The 8,942-nt window shown below is 36.9% G+C and overlaps 2 protein-coding genes across 3 annotated transcripts in view; both read left to right on the top strand.

Annotated features, from left to right (window-relative positions):
* The window catches only part of LOC310738875 (uncharacterized protein), a 183,583-nt gene that overhangs the window by 11,488 nt on the left and 163,153 nt on the right, over positions 1 to 8,942 (top strand). The window lies entirely within an intron of this gene.
* Positions 1 to 8,942, top strand: part of LOC310739100 (sodium channel protein type 8 subunit alpha-like) — a 41,785-nt gene that overhangs the window by 5,112 nt on the left and 27,731 nt on the right. The gene's annotated exons all lie outside the window — the stretch shown is intronic.

Here is an 8,942-nt window from a genome sequence, read left to right as displayed (position 1 = left end):
CTATACTCACAACATCATCTCTCCATACTCACTACATCTCATCATCTCACTATACTCACATCATCTCACTATACTCACATCATCTCACCATACTCACTACATCTCATCATCTCACCATACTCACTACATCTCATCATCTCACCATACTCACTACATCTCATCATCTCACCATACTCACATCTCATCATCTCACTATACTCACATCATCTCATCATCTCACTATACTCACATCATCTCACTATACTCACAACATCATCTCACCATACTCACTACATCTCATCATCTTACTTTACTCACATCATCTCATCATCTCACTACATCTCATCATCTCACCATACTCACAACATCATCTCACCATACTCACTACATATCATCATCTCACCATACTCACATCATCTCACCATACTCACTACATCTCATCATCTCACCATACTCACATCATCTCACCATACTCACTACATATCATCATCTCACCATACTCACTACATATCATCATCTCACCATACTCACGACATCTCACTATACTCACATCATCTCACCATACTCACTACATCTCATCATCTCACCATACTCACTACATCTCATCATCTCACCATACTCACATCTCATCATCTCACTATACTCACATCATCTCATCATCTCACTATACTCACATCATCTCACTATACTCACAACATCATCTCACCATACTCACTACATCTCATCATCTTACTTTACTCACATCATCTCATCATCTCACTACATCTCATCATCTCACCATACTCACAACATCATCTCACCATACTCACTACATATCATCATCTCACCATACTCACATCATCTCACCATACTCACTACATCTCATCATCTCACCATACTCACATCATCTCACCATACTCACTACATATCATCATCTCACCATACTCACTACATATCATCATCTCACCATACTCACGACATCTCACTATACTCACATCATCTCACCATACTCACTACATCTCATCATCTCACCATACTCACATCATCTTACTATACTCACAACATCATCTCATCATCTCACCATACTCACATCATCTCACCATACTCACATCATCTCACCATACTCACAACATCATCTCACCATACTCACTACATCACATCATCTCACCATACTCACATCATCTCACCATACTCACATCATCTCACTATACTCACAACATCATCCCACCATACTCACATCATCTCACCATACTCACAACATCATCTCACCATACTCACAACATCATCTCACTATACTCACTACATCTCATCATTTCACCATACTCACATCATCTCAATATACTCACATCATCTCACCATACTCACAACATCTTAACATCTCACCATACTCACATCATCTCACCATACTCACATCATCTCACCATACTCACAACATCTTAACATCTCACCATACTCACATCATTTCACTATACTCACATTTAAACAACATCTCACCATACTCAAATCATCTCAACAACATCCCACCATATTCACATCATCTTACCATACTCGCATCATCATACACCATACACACATTATCATACACTATACACACATCATACACCATACACACATCATCATACACCATACACACATCATACACCATACACACATCATCATACACCATACACACATCATCATACACTATACACACATCATCATACACCATACACACATCATCATACACTATACACACATTATCATACACTATACACACATCATACACCATACACACATCATCATACACCATACACACATCATCATACACCATACACACATCATCATACACCATACACACACCATCATACACTATACACACATCATCATACACTATACACACATCATCATACACCATACACACATCATCATACACCATACACACATCATCATACACCATACACACATCATCATACACTATACACACATCATCATACACCATACACACATCATCATACACTATACACACATCATACACCATACACACATCATCATACACCATACACACATCATCATACACCATACACACATCATCATACACCATACACACACCATCATACACTATACACACATCATCATACACCATACACACATCATCATACACTATACACACATCATCATACACCATACACACATCATCATACACCATACACACATCATCATACACCATACACACATCATCATACACCATACACACATCATCATACACCATACACACACCATCATACACTATACACACATCATCATACACCATACACACATCATCATACACCATACACACATCATCATACACCATACACACATCATCATACACCATACACACATCATCATACACCATACACACATCATCATACACTATACACACATCATCATACACCATACACACATCATCATACACTATACACACATCATCATACACCATACACACATCATACACCATACACACATCATACACTATACACACATCATCATACACTATACACACATCATCATACACCATACACACATCATACACCATACACACGTCATCATATACCATACACACGTCATCATATACCATACACACGTCATCATACACCATACACACATCATCATACACCATACACACATCACCATATACCATAAACACATCATACACCATACACACATCATCATACACCATACACACATCATCATACACCATACACACATCATCACACACCATACACACATCATACACTATACACACACATCATACACCATACACACATCATCATACATCATACACCATACACACATCATACACCATACACACATCATACACTATACACACAAATCATACACCATACACACATCATCATACACCATACACACATCATCATACACCATACACACATTAAACACCATACACACATCATACACCATACACACATCATCATACACTATACACATCATCATACACACATCATCATACAACATACACACATCATCATACACCATACACACATCATACACCATACACACATCATCATACACCATACACACATCATCAGACACTATACACACATCATACACCATACAGACATCATCATACACCATACACACATCATCATACACCATACACACATCATCATACACCATACACACATCATCATACACCATACACACATCATACACTATACACACACATCATACACCATACACACATCATACACTATACACACACATCATACAACATACACACATCATCATACACCATACACACATCATACACCATACACACATCATCATACACCATACACACATCATCATACACTATACACATCATCATACACCATACACACATCATCATACAACATACACACATCATCATACACCATACACACATCATACACCATACACACATCATCATACACTATACACACATCATACACCATACAGACATCATCATACAACATACACACATCATCATACACCATACACACATCATCATCCACTATACACACATCATCATACACCATACACACATCATCATACACCATACACACATCATACACCATACACACATCATACACCATACACACATCATACACTATACACACACATCATACACCATGCACACATCATACACCATACACACATCATCATACAACATACACACATCATCATACAACATACACACATCATCATACACCATACACACATCATCATACACCATACACACATCATCATACACTATACACACATCATCATACACCATACACACATCATACACTATACACACACATCATACACCATACACACATCATCATACACCATACACACATCATCATACAACATACACACATCATCATACACCATACACACATCATCATACACCATACACACATCATCATACACCATACACACATCATCATACACCATACACACATCATCATACAACATACACACATCATCATACAACATACACACATCATCATACAACATACACACATCATCATACAACATACACACATCATCATACAACATACACACATCATCATACACCATACACACATCATACACTATACACACATCATCATACACCATACACACACCATCATACAACATACACACATCATCATACAACATACACACATCATCATACACCATACACACATCATTATACACCATACACACATCATCATACAACATACACACATCATCATACACTATACACACATCATCATACACCATACACACATCATACACCAATCTACCAAGCACTGATTCTGGAGGAGGGCATGAAAATTGTTAAAATATTTCAGGGATGGTGAAGGTGATGCTGATGATGATTGTGATGATGGCGGTGGTGGTGATGATGACAATGATAGCAGTGGTGGTGATCATGGTGGTGGTGATGATGGTGTTGATGATCATGATTGTGGTAATGGTGTTGATAGTGATGATTATGGCAATGGTGCTGATGGTGATGGTGATGATCATGATGATGTTCATGATCATGATTTATGGACTAAGTGGAAATTTAGATTGTAAACAGAAGAAATAGGACATATCGTGAAGCTTCAACATCTGACTAATCAGGACAAAGGGGGGTCTTTATTTGCATGTCACTTTGTAAAGCTCCGCCTCCTGTGCAGACACACATACATTCAAATGTTTTAGGTTGTAGGGGGCGTGGCTTCGGGAAAAATGCAAACGGGGGCTTTAGCTAAAGGCTAACAACATACAACAGAAACATTATGGATTGTGTGTGTGTGTGTGTGTGTGTGTGTGTGTGTGTGTGTGTGTGTGTGTTTCTGTACAACATGGTAGCTGACACACTGACCATCAGCATTTCAGCCAATCACATGATCCAGTGTTGAGCTTTTTGCCTTAAACACTGATTCTTTGTTCACATTCAAACAAACAGCAAATCAATTAATTATCATTTTATTATTTTGCTTTGAACCAAATAAATTTTTTGTAAATCTTTAAGGGAGGGGCCATACAAACTTTTTTCTTAGGGTTAGGGTAATTATTCCTTTCTTTAATGGAATCTGTAACAGAAAATCACACGGGCCGTACTGAGCACCAGTATTAATGTGGAGATTTTATTAAATGTATTTATTTTGCCTCCTAATTCTAGATTAGTTTATTATTTTGTGCTGCAGTGTACTGACACACGAGCGTCACTTTTTAACAGATTTATCACATATTAAAGAGCATCATTACGGTCATTATGACATTTCATATTCATTACTATTGAAATCAAAATATTTCCTTATACATATGCATGTGGGTGAATCAAATAAATAATTGGGGTCTGCTAATAGCTAAAGGTCGAGCGATAGTGGATTTTACCGATACCAATCAATAGTCATTGGTAGTATTGTTATAGTATTGATTAAATGATGAATCAATTAATCAATAGTTAATCAATCGATAGTTTTTAAATTGGATACTGAGTAAAAAACCTCTCCATATAAAAATAGTACTTTTTACATTTCTTTTTACTCCAGTATAGTATCCAATATCCATACATGTAGATATCCATACATATAATTATATAATGAATAAATGATACTTAATAAATACAGCGCTCTCCGTGCATCGCACCGCTTTTTGGTAAAAAAACCAAAAAGCTCGTGGTGTCAGTGATTCGCCTCTAGAGGCCGCTCTCGTAATGACGGCGGAGCGAAAGCTGGAAAAACTCTTGGTACGAATTTTTGCCGATAGCTGAAAGTTCCAGTGATCAACTATCGGTGCCTCGACCTCTATTAATAACTAAAGAACATTTTAGTTTGAAAGCCGAACTTTTTATCAGATACAGATATGATACGAGTAAAACATGTTTGTTGCCATTGTTTACACACTGAACAACTGAAACTTTCCGAATTGCTGGAATATTATAATGACTTAAAATATTTAAAAGCTATTTTATACAGTATAGTGCTGTGTTCAAGGAGGAGAAGGAGGAGGAGGAGGAGGAGGATGGATTCCCGGAGTCCTGTGAGTCTGTATGAAAGGTTTTTTTGCTTAGAGCTTTATTTTATTAATAATTTGCGATTCGGAGTGTCAGGAATTGTAATTGATGCATTAAGAACACTCCAAGAAATCTGAGCTGTGTGTGTGTGTGTGTGTGTGTGTGTGTGTGTGGGTGTGTGTGTTATCTGCAGTAAACTCTAGGCAGTGTGTAAAGCTGCTGTATGTGTAACTAAATTATTGGCTGTGTCGGGAAATGCATAGTATAGCTGCACTTCAGCTCCACTGCAGGGCGTCACCACCTTCTCCACCATCTCCACCATCTCCTCCACCCTCAGGCCCGTTTACCATCGGACTGTTTCTTTCACATCACTCTGGGTTTTTATTCTAAACTTCTAAGAACATCTGAGCTAAAAGATCCTGAAGCGGTTTCACTCCAGAGAGATCAGATTGCTGCTTTCTCTCTTTCTGAATCATGCCACAGAGGTTTGCTTTTTTCATTTGTAATATGAAATCAGTGTGGAGAAAGTTCTCCTCATTAATCTGCAGAAGTAAAGCTCGCATAATTAAGAAATTCTGAGCTTCATAAAGAGCTTCTATTTGGAAATAGTAACATGGATTTATTGGTTTGTAGTTTTTTTGTATAGAATATTGGATTGGGAAAGTTACGCAGGGAGGAGAATTCTCTCACCTCACCTTCTGTTTGTCTCCGGGAGCATGATGGTGTTAGTGGCTGTGGACTGTCCTGTGTGTGTGTGTGTGTGTGTGTGTGTGTGTGTGTGTGTGTGTGTGTGTGTGTGTGTGATTTCCAACAGTTCATTAAAAAATGATTGTGTTTAACATGTCCGTGACAGTTGAATGGTCAGACTAGCTTAGCAGAACAAGCTAGCTTTGCTAGCTACGCACACTCACCAGAGGCACAAGCTAAAAGATTTCTCTCATCATCCTGCCCATTTTTTATCTTCTGATGAGAGCTCGTATATGAGAGTAAGCTCGCTGGTTTAATCAGTCATTTATCCCGCTAGCATTAAGGCAAAAATCATTTCTGCATCACTGACTGCAGTGTTTCCTCGACCCCAGGCTGATGATGTCATGAGAAAATGGCTGCAAATATAAACACAATCTCACTCCTCTTCTTGTAGGTGTGTTTATGGTTGTATTTAATCTGGACCACCATAGAACACTTCTCTCTTTTTTAAAAAATGAAACAGCAACTCACTCACATATTAGTATGGCTAAAAGTATGGGCCCCTCTGACCATCACACCCACATCTGCTTCTTCTCATTAATGTTTCTACAAAGTCTGGAGAACACACAAGTGTACAGAACATCTCTGTGCTCTACAGTGTCCCTGATCTTCGATTTATAAATATTTGATTTCCCGACACTATTCCAGCACGAGTGTACACAAAATGAGCTCTATTAAGTCACAGATGTTGGTGTAAAACTGTCCTGTACAGAGCGCTAATCTTCTAAACCCCACTGAACACCTTCAGGATGAGCTGAACCTCAGACCTTCTCATCATCAGTGTCTGATCTCATGAATGCTCTTGTAGCTAACTGAACAACAGCAACAACAACTTTAAATTTAGTGGAAAGCCTTCACAAAAGAGTGGAGGTGGTCAAAGGAGAATTAATCTGGACCGAGACGTTCAACAAGAGCATATGGGTGTGTGGGTTAGGGGTGCACATACTTTTAATCAGTGGTGGACAAAGTACTACAACCATGTAGTGGAGTAAAAGTAGAGATACAGATGGTAAATTATGACTCCAGTAAAAGTAAAAGTGTCTATTTAAACGTTCTCTTGAGTAAAAGTACAAAAGTTTTTATCTTTAAATGAACTTAATTATCCAAACTACTGATTTATTATAACTATAATGTTCATAGGATCATTTTTATCACAAGATTCTTTACTTAATCACCTCAGTTTATGTGTAAAGACTCGAATGTGACTCTCAGCACTACAAAGTTCTATATTTCCAGAATAGGCAAAGAACACTGTGGAAGCATAACATTTGAAAATATTGATCTGGGTTAATAAGGAACACTTCACCTCTCATACGCTGCATGAAAAACTCGTCAAATTTACCAATCAGCTTACTGACATCACACGTTGTTGACACAATTAAACTGTTTCCTGCAAACGACTGTTAAATGACTCGATTAAAATGACTCGATTAAAATGACTCGATTAAAATGACTCGATTAAAACGAATCGATTAAAACGAATCGATTAAAACGAACCGATTAAAACGACTCGATTAAAATGACTCGATTAAAATGACTCGATTAAAATGAATCGATTAAAATGAATCGATTAAAATGACTCGATTAAAATGACTCGATTAAAATGATTTGATTAAAATGGCGATTAAAATGGCGATTAAAATGACTCGATTAAAATGAATCGATTAAAATGAATCGATTAAAATGACTTGATTAAAATGACTCGATTAAAAACGAATCGATTAAAACGAATCGATTAAAACGAACCGATTAAAACGAACCGATTAAAACGACTCGATTAAAATGAATCGATTAAAATGAATGGATTAAAATGACTCGATTAAAATGACTCGATTAAAATGACTCGATTAAAATGGCGATTAAAATGGCGATTTAAATGACTCGATTAAAATGACGATTAAAATGACTCGATTAAAATGACTCGATTAAAACGAATCGATTAAAACGAATCGATTAAAACGAATCGATTAAAACGAACCGATTAAAACGAACCGATTAAAACGACTCGATTAAAACGACTCGATTAAAATGGCGATTAAAATGGCGATTAAAATGATGATTAAAATGATTTGATTAAAATGACGATTAAAATGACTCGATTAAAATGACGATTAAAATGATGATTAAAATGATTTGATTAAAATGACGATTAAAATGACGATTAAAATGACTCGATTAAAATGACGATTAAAATGGCGATTAAAATGATGATTAAAATGATTTGATTAAAATGACGATTAAAATGACGATTAAAATG

This window comes from Silurus aristotelis (assembly GCF_946808225.1).
Source record: "Silurus aristotelis genome assembly, chromosome: 2".
In the NCBI taxonomy this organism is placed as follows: Eukaryota; Metazoa; Chordata; class Actinopteri; order Siluriformes; family Siluridae; genus Silurus; species Silurus aristotelis.
This window is presented reverse-complemented; position numbering and strand designations above follow the sequence as displayed.